Genomic DNA, 19,216 nt, shown 5'->3' with positions numbered 1-19,216 from the left:
AATATCATTGATTTACATAATATTCCAAATTTTCGGAAATTAATTCTTACAATTAGTACTGTATATGACGTTTACGCGATCCGAATTTCAATACGGCTTCTGAGAAAATGCGTGTATTATATATATAAGTTGAAATATACACAATAAGATTGTATGTGGGCACATGATAAATTCAAAGGCATCTGTATATACGCAATTGCACGCGCATCTCAAATTTACATCTGCTGTGTTGATAAATGGCTGATCCTGCTTGTTTCACATAAAATATGTAAATCTGTACGCGTATATTGGAAAATATGATGCATCGTGTCATTCTCATTTTTATATAACTCTTTTCGAAAATTTGATTATTTATTCAGGTGCAATTTCCATGCGCTTTAATATATGAGACTGTTATTAATATCTTTTTAAGAGCCTGATGTTAGATTTTAGATGAGAAGGAGAGAGAGAGAGAGAGAGAGAGATCGGATAAATTGTAGTCACAATTTGCTGGCAGTCGCTTGAATTATTACTGGAATATTCACGTTTGTAACAGACGGGAGAATCTTATCGCGCGCAATAGCATTACGTATTCCGTCAGGCTTGTCATCGTGTGCACTCTGCTTCCATCCGCGTGACCTAAGTCCCAGTTAGTGCTGCTACCAGCAGCTTGCACCATTATCCCTTTGTTTCGCCGTCTTTATTGCTTTTTCGCTCCTCTCATCCGAACGGGCTGACTTCCTGAAGTCTGCTAACTCAATACCGTGAAAGGGATCCCTTACTGAGAACTTAATAATCCAATTTTCATTGTGCTTCGTCGTTTACACCTGCCACTATCGTTATTCGGTTCGTATGTATGAATAGTATCTCTCTCACACTTTCTTTATAAGTCTAATCTATTCCATATATTTTCATATTAATATAATGCATCCAAAATTTATATTAAAAAAGTTATTTAATGTGCAAAAGTTTATTTAATCAATACATGTTTTCAATATAAATTCATATAAATTCAATATATGTATTCTAATAAATAAATGCTAATTATACTAAGTATATTTATAGAAAAATCAAATGTTAAAATAACAAAAATTTGTATTGTAAAAAAGTATGCACTTGATTTTGAATAATTTTAATAAGACTCAGAATAATGATTAATTAAAAGATGACGGTTAAGCAATCTTGTGATACAGGGAAGATGATGCAAGTCACACGTATATCTCTTATATTTTACGGTATAATGTTTCTATAAAGAACTCATGCAATCTTTGCTGCGTTGTTCTCATTCTGCTATAGCGATGCAGCAGCGCGTAAACTCGGTAAGTACGTCATTTCCTCCTCCTTATCTCTCTTTCTTGTTTAACGAAACTCTTCTCTTTGTCAGACGTTTTATTAATTAAAAAATTAATTACATGCTAGAATTACTGTCGAAAGGCTGTTGCCAGGCTTGCATGTGCGTAAATATAAAGTGGTAAAGATGCTTTGAGTATGTTAGGAGAATACGTGTAACGCTTTTTCGCATCTCTTGTTGTAATTTCCCTCTCTTTTTCTCTCTCTCTCTCTCTCAAGAAGATGATATTGTGAATATGTAAGATAGAACTCATTATCACACACATACACACACACAGATACCATTAATAACTAAAGTGATACGCAACTTAACTCATAACAATGTTGTAGTTAAATTTGAAAAAATTAATAAATTTACCTTGAATTTAGAATCGTTAAAAGTATATCAAAACTTTTCCAAGCTTTTTTTTAGCATTATTTTCTATTAATCTTTATAATTCCTCTTCTAATGCGCGTTTGTGGATGAAAATTCTCATTTCTCCTTTGTATAAATTTTGTTGTTTTTCGTACATGTACAAATTATTGAATATATAAAATTTCCTAAATTTTCTTTTTCTTAGATTAATCATGTAGATTACGAATATTTGCTTAATGCGTTTGATGGAGAAGAAAAAAAAGACCTCTTACAAATAAAAAAAATATTTCTCAGCCAGCATCTGATTTGAAGAGTTGTAAAACAACAAATTGTTTAACGTAAAATAATATATAATATATTGTTTAAAGCAAATTTGGATAAATTTTGCTGGAATTAAGTATATTGATAAAACTATTATACTTTATTGCAATACTAAAACTTAATATTTCTTTCGGAATTCTTGCATGAATTTTATATATAATCGCATATTAACTATGCAGTATAATGCAATAAAAAATATATTAATAATTATTTTATGTCAATTTTTTATAGAAATTTGATCTCAGAAATATTTTATCGTAACATAATTTAATATGATAAATTTAAGATTAAAATTATATTTAAAAAGAACTATATCTTTAATAATAATAATTTATGTTGCGGCTGGGATATGTAAGCAATGTCAAAAAATATATCAACCTTATAATTGGAAAAATATAAAAAAACGCTATGACATTTTTAGAATATATTTAAAATCGATATCAAAAATTTTAAATTTTGTAGTATTTTTTAAATATTTTTAAGTTTTTCAAACTAAATAAATTTAAATTAAATTTATTAATAACTTTCCGCATTTGTAGTATCCGTTGATATTAATATATCGCAATATCAAGCGTGGGTTAATGCTTCGGTCGAAGTTGTTGCCATGATAAACTTTAGGTTCATCAGTACATTCGTATCCATTACTTTGAAAACTCGATGTTTCGAGAGTCCACTCTTAGTCGTAATCAAGTTGTGTATCTCCAGTACTTTATTGATACACAGTTTCTAATTCGTTTTCAGTGATACGCAACGAATGTTCCGTCTAAGAGATAGATACGTGGATCTTTTAAAAGTTCTTCGCGTAATACTATCTAATGTGAACAAAGTGCATCGCGTATAATTATATTTAGTATAACCATCAAATGCAATTGTACATGATATTAATCGAACAGACAGATATTATATGAATTATAGTTCATACAGATAATAGATGATTGATCTATCAATCCATGCGTATAATAATAATTATTAAAATTAATTACGTTTTAAATCAGTGCAAAAGAGAATTTTAATTTTTTTATGAAAGAATTTATTAATATTTTTTATAGAGATTTTACAAAATATTTTATTTAATGATTCATTAATTGCCTTCGATTTCTAAAATTTTTCAACAAAGCTATAATAGCTATCATACATTTTTATTGCATGAAAAGCGATTTATTGAGAATTCGCATATGAGACATAAGATTAAGTTACATAAATGAATTTTCTGATAATATATTATACGTAATATATTATCGTTAAATTGAAACTAGTCATTGTATCTTATTGCGTTTCATCCCTCTAAACAATAGTTCGAAATTCGTAAGCACTTTACTAGATGACAAATCACCAATATGTGTATGTGTGTGTGTGTGTGTGTGGGTGTGTGTGTGTGTGCGCTCCCAGCATTTCCTAATGTCGATCGGAACAAGTTATCTGATTGAGCTTCTGTTGTCCTCGACATAACGACACTGTCATTCGCGCTCTCACTTAGCAACAGAAGGATGAATTCGCTCTACCAAGACTTTCCGATAGTTTCGGCAACTGTAGTTACTTCCTGTTGTCGAGACTCCGAACTACTTACCCGTGAACTCGTTGCAATCCGGACTGGTCTGCACTTTGTTAAGCGAGATCGAAGTTCGCCCCGAACAAGTTTGCAGAATCGCGCTGTGTTAATTTATTCTGATATAGCGCAACAAAGCCCACTGGGTATTGAATTTGCGGCCAACAACTCTCTCTCTCTCTCTCTCTCTCTCTCTCTCTCTCTCTCTCTCTCTCTCTCTCTCTCTCTCTCTCTATCTATCTATTTATTTATCTATCTATCCATCTCTTTTTCTCTGTTCTCTTTATCCTTCTAGTCTTTCGTAGACCGTCGGATATTACAGCAGCCACGATCTCTCTTCGTTGTATTGTACGTCCTATATCCGTCTCAATATCCGCAAAGGTATGGCAGTCTTCGGGATCGAATAAGGGAACCGGAAATTCGCGAATCGGTCAAGCACGAAAAGCTTTAAGGACTAGCATTGAATCATGCTCGATCATGGATCTTTGCGGACCTTGTCACAGGTCGAAATTTTCATTGACGACTGGTTATATGTGTCATTATGTATGTTCACATCAGTCAAAAAATATAAGAAATGCGTGTGTTATATTAATACATATGTAGTATAAATGCATATTTTTTTCTAAGAAAAAAATGTTAAAAATAATCAATGTAAAAATTTACATATTAAAGCAAAGTAATAACAAATTTTGTTTAATGATATACATATACAGAAATCATTATTTATTATTAATTATTGAAACATTCATAATATACGAGATATTTATATACTTTTAGATAAATATTACTTCTCTATCTATCATTATTTATTTATTGTATCCTTTATATATTTTAATATATATTGTATTCTTTCATATTTATATTTTTTGACTTCAAGTCTTTGCATTAATGGTTACGTAATTTAAGAAAGATGTTCATTTAAAAACCATACTATAAGCTATTATAAATTAATATTTTAATGATTGATTTCCAAAGACAAAACTTTATTGGCGAAAACACAACTTTATTTAAATTTTATAAAGCAAATATACAAAACTTTTTTCAGACTGCAATATTATTTTTGAATAAAAATAATACACACACACATGTGTTGTTATTTTAATAACAGCGGATTAAATAGTATTAAAGAATTTAGAATAACAACGACAAATTTGCAAGCAATTATTAAATCCGATTAATGATAGTATGGGGCTGTATAATAACTGGAATAACTGGAATTGGAAATTATATATTTATATTGATGAAGTTTTAATTAAAATGAGATATTTAAAAACTTTTTCTAGTTAATAGCGTTTTATTTTCATGATAACAATAAAAGATAATATGACGAAAATGTATCTTATTTTCTTCAATATTCAAACTTATATCGAACGTGACAAGCATAATCAATCTTCATGTTTTTAACATGCTACATAACAGATTTCAATATATGTATGCTTGCATGAAGTTTGCAAAAGCTAAACATACTTATATAACACGAAAATTATTTTACATAAAATTATTTATTGAAAAAAATAAGAAGGTTGTTGTGTGTTTACTTTCACTATTAACTTTAATTATTAATATTAATTATTATTATTTATGTATATATGTAACGACATCAATATTTTAATATTAAACAAAGTATTATATTTTAGTGATTGATTTTTGGTTAGAAAAATATTCAATTTAACATATTTTTTATATTAAATTTATGTTTTAAATTAAAAAGACTATCACCATAAAAATTGCAAAATGATGTTATACGTTCACGTTCAATGATAAACTCGTTTCGACGCAACGCATTTTTTTTCCCTATTGTATTTTAGTTTCTCTTTATGTTCTAACTACGAGTTGTTGCAATTTTGAATCAAACGAAAAGAAAGGCTATCGATTTGCCGTAGTCTTACAAGAGGCATTTCGAACAATACTTGATTATGTATGCTTAAATCCTGAATAAAAATTCAAGCGGTGAATGTGTTGCTGTCCCCAATCCGTTGCGATGTATGCTTTGTGGTATTTTTATTTTTCCTACAGTCACATTGCCTTTCAATATGATGCTGCAAGATAAATTTCACTATTTACATTTGTATAAATATATAAATATTTTGATGCTCTTTGCACATACAGACTAATAACATCATTTCAATTCTGACAGTATCAGCTGTAGCAATATCAAAATATTTATAGATATCCATGAAAAATATTTTGTTCTTACTATTGAAAATCATATTTTCTGTCTTTGAAAAAAAATTATAATTTTTCATAAAGAATTAATAAATATATATTATCACATAAAGATTTAATAAATATATAATTAAAAATTATTTTTATTTTTACTTGTTTAAATTTTTATTTTATAATTATAAATATTTAATTATTACTTTATATTTTATATAGATCTTATATTTCAATTGTAACTTTTAGAATGCATTGTACTAACATTGAATTCTAATTTTTTTTAATTACTATTTGTTCAAATTAGATATATATTTTCCATCAATGAATATATAATTTCAATAACTAACTTTTAATGGATATTAACAAAAATTGTAACATAAGCTTTTTTGAATAAATTATTCAAAATTTTTCTTAAGAGTTTTTTTAATAATATAAATTTTTAGAATATTTCAAGTATGTCACAATATTTGAGAATATTCTTTGATTAAAAACGGGGAAAAATCGTGGAAAGACGATTCATTGAGAATTCATGAAATAAAATAAAGATACTCTATGGAATGTAAATATTAATATATTAATCTAATTGTAGATACTATGTAAATTATAGTATTAAAGGTACAATTTAAATTTTTAATTTAATTCAAAAATTTAAATTAATTTAAAATTTAAAGTTAGTAAATATGTGATTGATACGTGCATACGCATAATTACAAATTTCAACGCATTCTACGAGGTTAACTTAAACATTTGTAACTCAAATAATATTACGATCTCAATATCTTTGCATTAAAATTTTAATTGAATATATGCGATTGAGAGGAAGCATTATATAAAATGGAATAGAAAGAATTATTCTAGTATGTCATTTTTCATCTTTTCCATTCTTTCTATCTCGTCGTTGACCTGCAACTACGTGCACACGAATCTATCATTGGATTGAATTTCCCAGTCTGTCTTTCTCGAATCGGAGAAACGCGGATCAAGGAACCACTTTGGGGTGGAAACGCGCACGAGGACGAGAGAAAGAGAAAGAGAAAGAGAGAGAAAGACAAACGTTCATAGCGCGTCGCATTTTGCCCTTCGTATTTTCAATATCCTTGTTCAATTCCTTAGAACTATCATACCGGTGTAGATACTCGGAATACGGTGAAGACACAATTCAAAGGTAATGCGGGAAAAACATTGGAGATATTTGACAAAGCACTTTTAGTATGTAAGATCTTTTATAAAAAAATTTATGTATTTAAATTAGAGTATCTCTTTTTAGATCTATACGCTTTATTAGAAAAAATTAAAAGGTTATACAGATATATTTCATAAATATATTAAAATATTAGTTATTTAAAAAAGTTTGCCAATGTTTTTATAATTATCGAGTTAATAATGAATGAATCAAAATAATTTTTATTATAAATAGTTTTTAAACATATTTTTACACAATTTTCAAATGTGATGTAAAAATGCCCGTTTACAATTTATCTTGCAATAATCTTTTTTTAATAATATATTTATGTCTATATATTTATATGTCTATATATTTATATCTTTATATGTGTGCAGCTAATGCAAATGTTCCGAGTCATATTGCATGTCATATTTAAGAACAAATTCGCAGTAATTACACAAAAAGAATTTAGAAACTCTTAAAGACAGGTTTATCTTCCAGGTTTATAAATCAAAGTAAAATAGTAGGATTTAATTTTAAGCTCCGACAACTGGGACAATAAGGTCTCGAGATCAAATATATTTTCATTCAATTCCATAGAAAGTCGATACTTGTCTTTTCAGCTATGAGTTGAACTATTGTTACAGCTATCATCCTTTATGTATCTAATTTTGAAAAAATATTTTATTTTGACAATTTTAAAATTATAGAAAATAAAATTCGAAGCGCGAATATTTTGTAGATGAATGAATGAAGAGAAAAAAAATAAAGAAGATAGATGATTAACGCATCATGCAAAAATGGCAAATAAAAATAATCTAAGGAATGTAAGAAAACTGATATACTAAAAAGTTGCATCAAAAGTTATTAATATTATTCTAGAGAGAAATTATATACTATATTTTAATAATTTTATTTTCTGTTGTCACAGTATACTCTTTCAATTTTTGTAGTTCAGATACTTTACAGATGCGATAATGATGAAAAACAACGTAATTGCTTCATTATACATGCATAGGATTCATAATTTGAATGCGAAAGATCCATGCACCAATAAATTGCAATTAAACCATAATATAACGTGATAAATTAACTTGATATTTGATTGATCAATCATATATGGAATATTTTTATTTACATTTTTTTAATTTGCTTAAAATTTTATTTTTTTACTCTTTTTCTATATGTATCTTAAACTATTTTTTAAACGTTAAATTTGTATGACTCCAAAATTTTAGAATCTGTTTTTCTGTCTGTCAGAAAGAGAGAGAGAAATCATTGTCATCACTCTTCGATTAAAATATTTAAAAGATTTGAGAGATTGATCATATGATTAATTTTCAAAAAAATCTTTATAAGATAATATTGATAGTAAAATTTAACAATTCGTTGTTTTTAACGTGAAATCTCTCAAACAAGCACTTGTTAGAATAAAAATACATTTTACTAAATCTCTTATTGGTGTCGTTCACATATATAGTTGTGTATCCTTATTGAATTTAGTGTAGGAAGATATTATTTGAGTAAAAAGAATTTTTAATTATTAATATTAATTTTTAATATTTTTATGATTGCGTTTTATTTTACAATCTGCTAATGCATTGTTGCGTATAATGATAATTCATGGCAGAAGAAGAACGACGATTATAAAATATTATATATTATAATATATACTATATTAAATTTATGTTCACAAGTGCTTTTTCATATAATTTTATCATCCTTTTTCTCAAGCATTACTAATGACTGTTTAATTTTATCAATTTTCTAATTTTTATCACAGTACTTATTATTACATACAAACTGGTAGAATTAATTCAACAATGATATTGCATGATATTCATAAATAATTATTCAATAATTGTTACAAAGTGGAAGACAAGACATGCAATAATTAGAATTGCATATATATACCTGTATATGCAATTTTAATTATTAATGACGCGAAATAAAATAAACACGAGCAAACTTTTATATCGCTATAAAAGTCGGTGAAATGAAACTTGTGCAACCGTCGCGCTAGATTGCTCCTTTTCCTAAGAATCTCAAGATTTTACAGATAACGAGTCAATTAGTGCACTCTTTTCTTAATCTTATTTCTCATCTCCAATCTTTCGAGAAGTCCTTAGAAATCCCGACAAGATTTACCGTAGAATATTGAACTTAGTTCGTGTCGAAACGGCGTTCTCTTCGTTTTACGAAGGTGAGACAAGACGGTGGAGTTTTCTCACATATCGGAACGCGAGAAAAGAGACGAATAAATGGATAAAGAGAGATAAAAGAGAGCCACAATTTTATTAATTACTTTATTAATTACTATTTATCGGGCACTTTTATGTTGGCGTCATACTTAAGATGTTAGCCACATCGAAGGCTATCGAGAATTTTATTGCGTCTTACTCGACTCACTTATAGCAAGCTTACGAGTTTTCAACCAAATGCTCGAACACGGAAATCGAATTAAAGCTGACACGGAGAGCCATTTTCAGCCTCCTCATTGCATTTTTATAATCGGGCCGGACGTGGAGAGAATACACGATGCGATCGGTTGCCATTCTCTGCTGGTGTCTTTTTGAAACTAGGTGAACCCTCTACTGACTATTTCACGCTGTCAGTTTCGGAGCAATCCGTACCCAGTGCCCAAAGAAAATTCCATCGCTTTCGATTCGAAATGTTATCATGATGTCTACTGCGTGACCTTTTTAAGGACGATTCGTGCAGGCCAAAATGACATCGAATTCTGTCTTCGAATGAGAAAAAGCGAGAGAAAAAGCGAATGAATTATCTGATCTTCTGCGAAAGAGAAGGTGTCGCGGCTTGTAGAATTGTGGATTTCATGAAAGAACCTTTCCGCTATAGTTATTTCAAGGATGCACGTGTCACATTAGAAATGTCACTTCGAAGATTATGATTGGCCAATCCCATTACTGTTTTTGAAATATACCGTGATTTCTTGCAGGAAAATTATATTACAGATAAATAAATAAAACATTTTTCTCTTTCAGAAAGTTTGTTTATGCTTTAAACATATGCCTTTACGACTTCATGCTCTCTGTGTATATACATTTATTATACGAAGACGGCGATCAATAAATGGAAATTGCTTTTCTTGTTTACGCGCTAAATAAATAAATAAAAAACAATCTCAATTTCAAAATAATCTCAATTTCAGCAAATAAAAAACATAGATTTAATTTGCTGAAATTGAGATTATTAAGCATTATTTTACAGAAGAATTATCATACAATTAATTAATATTTCATGCTATTTGAATTCTTTTCTATCATTGTTATATATGATTATTCTCCCATATATGTCATGGTTGTTTTTTTTTCATTTTCTATGATTGTTAGTAAAAAAAAGAAAATAATGAAGGATTTCACATTTTCCAACATATTTCTCATTCGATATCTAATTCTTATATATAAATTCGCGGATGAAAATTCGATGTAATCACGATAAACGATACGATAACAATAAAGAAACCATATATAGCTAACAACAACGACTAAATTACTCGACAAGAATCATTTCTTCAGAAAGTTATACCTGATGAGGAAATTGGACAAACGTAAGAAAGAAATGATCCAGAGGGAATAGAACGAAATGTGTGGCCGAGTATGTGGCGGGGATTTGATCGTGCGAGCGTATCTCTGAGAAAAATCCTTTTCGTTGAAGGACACCAGCACGATAAGCTCTGTGTAAGCAGAGGACGACAGTCCGAAAGCCCCGAAAATCCGTAAAACGAAGTAGGAGAAGTGAAGTGGATAAACGTAAAAGTAGGAACGCTTGTACCGGAAGTTAAAACAACGAACCCGCTAACGAGAAGATCGCCGTCTGCGTATAAAAGGATTTCGATTGTCTGTCTCTCTTGCGAGTATATGACTGTCATGACAATGAATGGTACATCAGAATGCAACTTTGCTTCAAAACTGCATACATTGTCAAGCATTATTGCTATATTATAAGGAAAAATATATTGTAGAATTGTGTAGAGTTTATTAAAGTAAACGTTTTTTGTCTGAAATAACTTATTAGTAATATATGAAAAAAATATGTGATAAAGAAAAAATTAGCTCTGTTTTTTTCGTTAATTAGTTAATTTTATCAGTTTTAATTATATATATATTATATAATTGTTTTCATCTTTTTCTAAAAATAGGATTGCACGAGAAAAAGTCTTTAGCTCTCTACGCCTAATTGATCACTTTAATTTTTCTATATAGTATAATATTTTTCTCATCTAATTTATATGAATATTTTAATTCTTTTTTAAATTATATTATAATATATTTAATTATAATTTTAAATAATCTTAATAATATTAATTTTAGTATTGCTTTGACAACTACCTAAAGAATTTTTAGAATTTCTTTTGGAATTTCAAGACAAGATTTTTAATTAATTGTCAAAACAATAGTAAGTATATCGTGCAATCTTAACATTAAAGGATTAGAAATGAACGAATGCATTAGACTAGAGAAATGATCGACATTGGTGAGACCGGCTATTAATGTATCGCATATGTATAGTAAAATGTTTCCAGCGGACGAGGCCGCAGGCACTCAAAGGTTAGCCAGACCAGATTTTCCCTCATTAGGTCAGTACCGTTCTGTCCCTCGGCTTCGATCGTCCACTCAGAGCGGCCGCCCGCAGAGCGGAGGGCCTCGTTCACGAAAAGGGACAGGGATGAACAGCGGGCGCGCCGACCGAGGGGCTTTATCTCGCCGATAAATTTCGTAGATAGCGGGTGGCGAAAAAATTGGGTTAAGTCGCGCGGCCGTATATCATCGATTTTCTCTCCGATTCCTATTATCCCCCTTCGTGCGCCTATAACATGCTCTTTTTACTTTGGAGCCTGCACAAACCTTCTTTTATGAGGTTGCAGCTTTCATCTCGCGATACATCGCACGGCAGCCATGCTGAGATGGCGAGCAATATTTTTGATAAATTAGAGCCCGCGTAATCGTTTGCGGCAACTGTTAAAAATACTTACCGCCTATATAAATCTAACGAATGAACCATTTTCTTCCAGAAACATATCGTGGGCTTAAAAGTTGCGATCATGACATTATCTTTTAAATTGCGCTTTCTCAGTATATACCAAGGTGATGATATGATATTCGAGCGCCATGGATGAAAGGCTTAATTATGCAAATATTTCGTTAATTAATTTACTAATTTTTTATAATCAGGAAATTGATTTTTCCGCTGCGAGAAAGAAAGTAATTTTATGTAAAATTCTGATTAAGATAAAATTTCCGAGATTTTAGAGACTTAATACACGCGAAAATTCTTTTCGATGTGAAATAAAGTATAAAAATTTTTATTATATTATTTATATTATTATGTTATATTATTTATTTTATTATATTAATATTAAAGTATTAAAATTTTTTAAATCTTTATCACTTTGTATTATATACAAATTGTTAGTCTTCTCTCTTGTTAAAATGTTGAAAATAAATCTCGTTTGTATTTCAGCGACTATTAATTTTATCGGCATTTTTTGATTATAAAAAGGAAAATTAAGTTAATTTTTTGCCCAAAAAAAATAAAATATTTTTCCTTTATAACGAATTTACGTAGAATTTTATGTAAAAAATAAAATTTTATTTTAACTTTGAAATGTTAGTTTTGAATATCGTTGTAATTCAGCTATAAATTATATTTTAGGTAAAGCAAATAACACTGCAAACTAATTAAAGTCAGATTATAGCCTGTGTTTACCTGGTAGTTTATAGTTTCGTCAAAACTTTTTTGATATGCACGTTTGTAATTAACAAACTTTGCTGACAACTTTTCGTTAAATTAATTCCTTTTATAATCAAATATTAATGAAAAAAGAAGAATAATTTGTCTTAAAAAGATAATTTATATTAATGTCGAAATAATATTTTATTAATGTGTATTATTTTCAAATATTACGTGTGCGCTTTTCATATTTTTCATGCGTATATCAGTTTTACACTTCATCATACATATACGTATTTTGCAGAAAAAAAGTTTCTAGAATTAGTTTTTACTGCAGCTATTACGTCAGTTGGGAGCATCCGCCTTTTTTACGATTTCACTTGACCGTGCACCCAATAAAGCGGGAAAGGGTCCTTACGCGGACATTACTTGTCCCGTTGAAAGACGTAAGTTTCATTTGCGCTCAATTGAAAGTAGCCTCGACTTAAGCGCAGTATCGTTCCATAGATACTCTGTCGTGATTGAAGATACACATTATCGTCACAACTCGACAATTGTAAATTCATTCGTCTTTATAGCCAATTTTACGCATTGTTAACGTTAATTGCTCGTTAAAAATACCGTGCGTCTATGAATTTAATAATCAAAAAATTATACAAGTGTACTGTATTTATTAATACTTTTCGATAGTAAATTTTTTAAATAAATTTTGCAATCGGTTTTTTTCAGTTATGTCTAATTAGAGTTCTTGAAGAGATTAAACTTTCAGGTGTGCGTATGTAATTGTGAGTATAATTTCCATTTTCATTTCTTTCATTTATAAATTTTTGATGAGAAAATTTAACTTTACATTTTGTTAAAAGATTTTGTCATTGCATGCAAGTAATATTATGACACAGCAAAACATTTGTACGTTGTAAAACCCTAGAATTCTTTTTGCTAATAAAAGAAATTATACGACGCTTGTAGTGGTACGGCCGCGGGCTTCTGACCTCGCACCTCTTTTGCGAACCGACACAAACGTAATTTCACGCACTACTAACGTTAACAGTGGAACATACGGTCTCGTTAACGGCAAGATAATTTGTAACTGTGCGAGCGCAGGTGATATCAAAAGCAACGGTTTTGCTGCTTGATCATAGCTTTGGCCCAGCGATTTCTCTCATCCGTGAATCTCATTAGCCCGTTGCGTTTCTGTAGAGTTTTTCTCTATCCTCGGCTAAACTGAATTAGGAAATGCGCGAATTTAAACGCGCATCCATTTATATTTTGCAATCGGAGCTAATTTCATATTCCATATTTATATTAAATGCACAATAACAAAAATTAAGTTTAATTAGTCAGATTATAAAGAACTTTTGCATTAAAATGCTCAACGCATGGAAATAAATTTATCATTTTTATCACAGTTACAGGTCAGTTATGTTTCCATAGAGAGAGAAAAGGAGAAATTTTAATGTATTTAAATCTATTTAATCCTAGTTTTTATCTTGTCGATATAAGATGCTTACGTGAACGTGGACAATATTTTAATTACTTTAATAAATTTGTATATTATATTAATAAAATTATTATATTAGCGTAAATATTAATATTATATAATATACAATCATAAATTTTCTTGTAAGTTATAATGCAATCATATTTTGATTATTGTAAATTTTTAGCGCAAATGAATATTATTTTCTTATATATATGCTTAAACGTGTCTGATCTAATTAATCAACATTAAAGTTAGAACAAAGTTGAATCGCGAAACTCAGCGTGAAACATTCCCTGCGATCTCATTTTCATGACCGATCGCCACAAAAGTTTCGACAGCGATACGACTTCCACGCTGGGTAGTCGAGAACTCATCACATTTACATTACTTTGCAATATCGATCGATATCATCAAAACTCCTGCTGCAACCAATTGTTTGGGAATACTATTCGTACAAATTAGAGTATTTCGTTTAAATTCGCAAAATGCTAATAAATATCGTTTAATCTGTGTGGTACGATACAAACTGTGAGTACATAAATTTCTTTTTATCGCGAGATATATAAAACATAACAAAAAAGAGATAATATTTATTAAAAAAGCGATATTGTAATAAAATAGAATTGTAGAATAGCTGTTTTCTTATCTATTCACATATTTCATACCATACTAATAGAACACATATTTCATACCATACTAATAGAAAAGTATAACTGGAAACAGTATACTATTAAGATTTTAAATAATATTAGCATTGTTAATTATTACATCAATTTTATTGCCGGATTTAAAAATAATTTTTGACTCAAACTATCTTTTAATTATTTTATTTTTAAGTAAATCATATACGTATTCTAAATAAATTATATTCCTTATTTTTTATTTTGTCATAATTTTTTATTACTTTTAATAATTAACGCATTTTCTTGAAAATATTAAAAGTACATTTAGTTTTTTATTTAAAAAAAAGCATTCACTTTTCTTATAATAAATCTAAACATGACAGCTCTCTTAACTAAAAGCTAAACTTAAGAAGGAACTCTTTTAAAGACCGTATTACGAAAATTTTATAGTGATTATGTACAAAATTTGAAAATAAAAATTTTAATTCTACAGGACACATTTTTATTTTAATCCACACAAATTAATTATTAATTTTACATTTTGAAAAGCTGCTTAAAAGTGTTTTGCATTATGTCAAATTCATGAACCTTGAAATACATGTATTAGATTCATTAATTTTTAATTATTACTAAATTGTCAAGTTTTTCCTTAAATTATTTTGCTGTTAAACTGAGAAAAAAATTTGGTTGTATTAATTAGAAATTGGCAGACCAGTATGTCTGTTGGAAAATTGACGAATCAGAATTCCTTTAAGAATTATTAGATGAATATGATTAATTTCTTCCTTAAATTTTCTTGATAATAATAGTAAATTAAAAAAAATAAGAATCACTATGTCTATGTTTAGTTAATATAATAGATAGATAGTTTATAGATAGATAGTTAATATAATAGATAGATAGTTTATAGATTCAACTAGAAAGTACTAACTAAATCCTTATAGTAAAATCTATTAAACGTTCTGATTATAAAAAATCGAGTCTTATCATATATATCATAATAACTAGAATTCTGTTTCATTTAATCAAAATGCCTTTTATCATATACATCTTTGTACAATGAAACGATTTTTCTCAGTGCACAATTAAATGAACTTTTGTCCGCAGAAATGATGCGGAAGTCATCATTCTTGTTACGAAGAAGGACCATAGCCGAAAGAAGCAAAGCAGTCAAACCTGTGTGTTTAATAAAATATCTATATTACAATCGATATTTATTAGCGATTTGCGATAATCATTAAGACAAAGCGCTAAGGCGGAACGTTTAATCTTGGAATCGTTAAACGGCGGGCTAAATCTGAAAATTACTTTCTTTCAAACAGATGTGATAATGTGCTAGCTTCTCGGACAGGAAAGTTCTCATTTCGGCGACAATAGTACGCGGTTGTTGAAACTGTATAGTGCCTTGACGACGACGCCGGTAGCTATTGTCGCAATTCTTCTTTTAATTAAACACGCCATCTATCACCTTGGTTGCAGAAGAAACGGATTATCCATTAAAACAACGTTCCTTATCTTCTTGTTGAAAGTAAAAAGAAAGTCTCTATAAAAAAGAATTCATTCTAATAAAAAACAGCCCAAGGGAGCCGCTCGTCGATTGACGTATTTCGTTTGCAATTACAACAGTTTGTCAGCGTCATGACTTTTCCAAGTTGAAATTTTATTACGCCGTGATACAGACATTGAACCGTGTGACTGACATTGAATAATACCATTAGAAGTATTTCTAATTTATGAAAGCAGAAATTATTACATTTTTATTCATTGTTATTGTTTATTGTTATTGTATATAAACAAAAGCGTACGATATGAGCACAAAATATAATTTATTTTGAAAAATATATCTTTTTAGCAATTGTTTAACAATAATAATGTTTAAATAATTCTAAAAATTTAATTTAATAAGTTTCCCTATTATATATGAGATTAGAAGTTAATACTTCTTTTAATACTGCTTTTGTTGTTTTGATTTAAAAAGAATATATTTAAATAAGTCCATAAATAAAACAAGGAATTAATGTATAAAGATTAAACGAGAAAAATGTAATTCCTCATTCTGTCCCACATAAGCGACACAGGTCTACAGGTTGAAGTTCGGAGTGCGAATAAAATGGATTACATTATTTTAATTGGTTTCGTACGGTTTCTACAATTCGCACCTTCGCATTACTAGAATGCGAGATGGGATTCCCACGATTAAATAAACGGTCACGATGCAAGAACAATTACAATGAGATATAAGCTACGCGATGTAATCCAGTGAAATAACTTTTACTTCATGTTTGCGGAAAGATAAAGCTGCTGACGTTTTTTTTAACGGTCTTTTTATTAATCCGCTAAATTACCTTTCTTCATAAAAGAATGAATATGATGCAGTGGTAAATTGCATTCGCAAAAAATAATAAGTTGCATAAAAATGAGGTCATTGTGCAAGAAAAATATATTTAATTAAAACTTAAGAATGTCAGAGAATATTAATAATAAAAATTATAAACAATAAGCACAAACAATAAGCATTGGATATCTAAAAGTTCTTTTTTATATCTGTATATAAACAAGATACATTGTTATTTTTTTTATGTCATGATTCAAATTTACGTCTTCTGAGAAAACTTATTATTTATAATGTTAAAAGCACTATACGTAATAACACTTTTTCAGACACATCTACGCGTGCCGTGCAAGATTTCTCCTTCGTCGTCCGGTTTGTACATGTATAACTATAATCGGATCTGCATCCGCCAACGGAAATTACCGCTTGCGGCATCGTCCGGAAATTCGCGAACGAACCTGTCTAATAGTAATAAGCGGTACGCTTGATAATCCTGCCAAGCGACCGTTTTACCGGAAGTTTCAGTATATTCAACTTAAGTTAGTGAAAGGTAAATTGAATAAATTCTATAAGTGTTTTTTAATTCCTTTTAGCATAAATAACATGCGATACTTATAAGATTAAAAGTGATTGAAGCCAAAGAATTTGCAATTCTATAGTTTTAATTAATAATTCAATATAACGGGGAATGTAATTTAATTTATATTAATAATATATATGCGTGTATGTACACATACACAAAATATACAAAAGAGAGAGGGGGGAAGGAAGAGAGAAAGAGAACAAAATACTTTTAAATATAAATATTTTTTTCATTATTTTGTTGCACAGAATTTATTTGTATAACTGTAAAAGTTAGTAAAGACTAATTTGCAATTTACACGTAACTTTAAAAATATTTCTACTTTAAGCTATTGACGATTTCATTCACTATTTTCAGTTTTCGTTTAGGCATATACTGATGTTTCTGTACGTTTCGAGTCTCGTAAAATCGACGATAATCTGCAGTTGCATAAATTTCTGTCGTTGCAATACTGCGGCGTTCCAGGGCGAATTCAGATGGATCAGGAACGTGATAATCGATGCATAAATCCTTCAAGTTGAGCAAAATCGGAACGGCAAGCAGGAGAATATCGCGTGAAAATATTTACCTCACGAACGTTACACGTCGCTTTAACGTACTTTAATACGCGTTTCAAAAATATCTTGTTACTATATATTAAGAAATATTATACAGAAATTAATATACACTAATATACAGAAGAATTTATGTTTAATAAATATTATTATGTTTAATAAAATATTTATTGTAAAATAATACATATATTACATTTAAAAAAAATGAGAAATAAAATGAATTTGTAATATTATATTATGTTACATTTCTTAAATTTAAAATTTTTAGACTCTGAAACGTCGTTATCGATACATCTCAGTTATAGAATTTTAGTTTTTTAAATAAAATTTTTAAAAGATTTATAAAATACAATTTTTAAAAGAGCATATTGTATAAAAACTCTAACTGATTTTAATTAAACTAAATCAGAATAAGAAACTTTTATTTGCGATTAAAAATACTCTTAATATGATAAAGTACTAATAAACTATAAATTAGAAAGTTGTAGAGGAAAGAATGTTCATAAATCAATTTTTATTAAAAAAAATTTTATTCTAAATTTTATCCTAAAAATAAGAATACGTAATCAATAGAATATAGATGAGAAGAAATGCAATAAAATTGTATGGGAGTGTCTGTACAGAATTGACCTGTTCGAAATAAGAAACAGAAACTTTCTCTTTGCATTTTGAGTACTTGTGAAACCAATCGCAGTATGGAAATATCAATTTCTGCTATCTATATTGAATAAGTAATATACTCAGACTTTTTTCTCCAAAAAAATAGAACAAGTTTATCAACAAGCTTAAATTTTATTGTTATCGAAATCTTCTTCCTAGCAATAATAAACGAATGAGAATAAAAGATAGAAGAAAGAATAAAAAATGAAAAATATATAAGACTGATTAATCTGATAAAACATAAATTTCAAACATTTTTCAAAAACAAAAAGATAAAAGGAAATAAAAAATAAAAAAGCGAAAGAAGGGCCAAACGTGATAACAAAGGGATCGAGCGATATTCGCGAGATAATCGATTATTTAAAATTGAGTAAATGCATCACAGTCATGTACGCACTTGAAAATTGATTG

The 19,216-nt window shown here is 28.7% G+C and overlaps 1 protein-coding gene and 1 long non-coding RNA gene across 4 annotated transcripts in view; both read left to right on the top strand.

The window, feature by feature from the left end:
• LOC105254705 (dopamine D2-like receptor) overlaps positions 1 to 19,216 on the top strand; it is a 206,485-nt gene that overhangs the window by 116,905 nt on the left and 70,364 nt on the right. The gene's annotated exons all lie outside the window — the stretch shown is intronic.
• On the top strand, positions 609 to 18,205 carry LOC109610213. The gene is made up of 3 exons (XR_003123242.1): positions 609 to 825; positions 17,338 to 17,558; positions 17,949 to 18,205. It is a non-coding gene; the product is annotated as an uncharacterized LOC109610213 (long non-coding RNA).

Source organism: Camponotus floridanus, unplaced genomic scaffold (assembly GCF_003227725.1).
Source record: "Camponotus floridanus strain SB8 unplaced genomic scaffold, Cflo_v7.5 scaffold42, whole genome shotgun sequence".
NCBI classification, from domain to species: domain Eukaryota; kingdom Metazoa; phylum Arthropoda; class Insecta; order Hymenoptera; family Formicidae; genus Camponotus; species Camponotus floridanus.
This window is presented reverse-complemented; position numbering and strand designations above follow the sequence as displayed.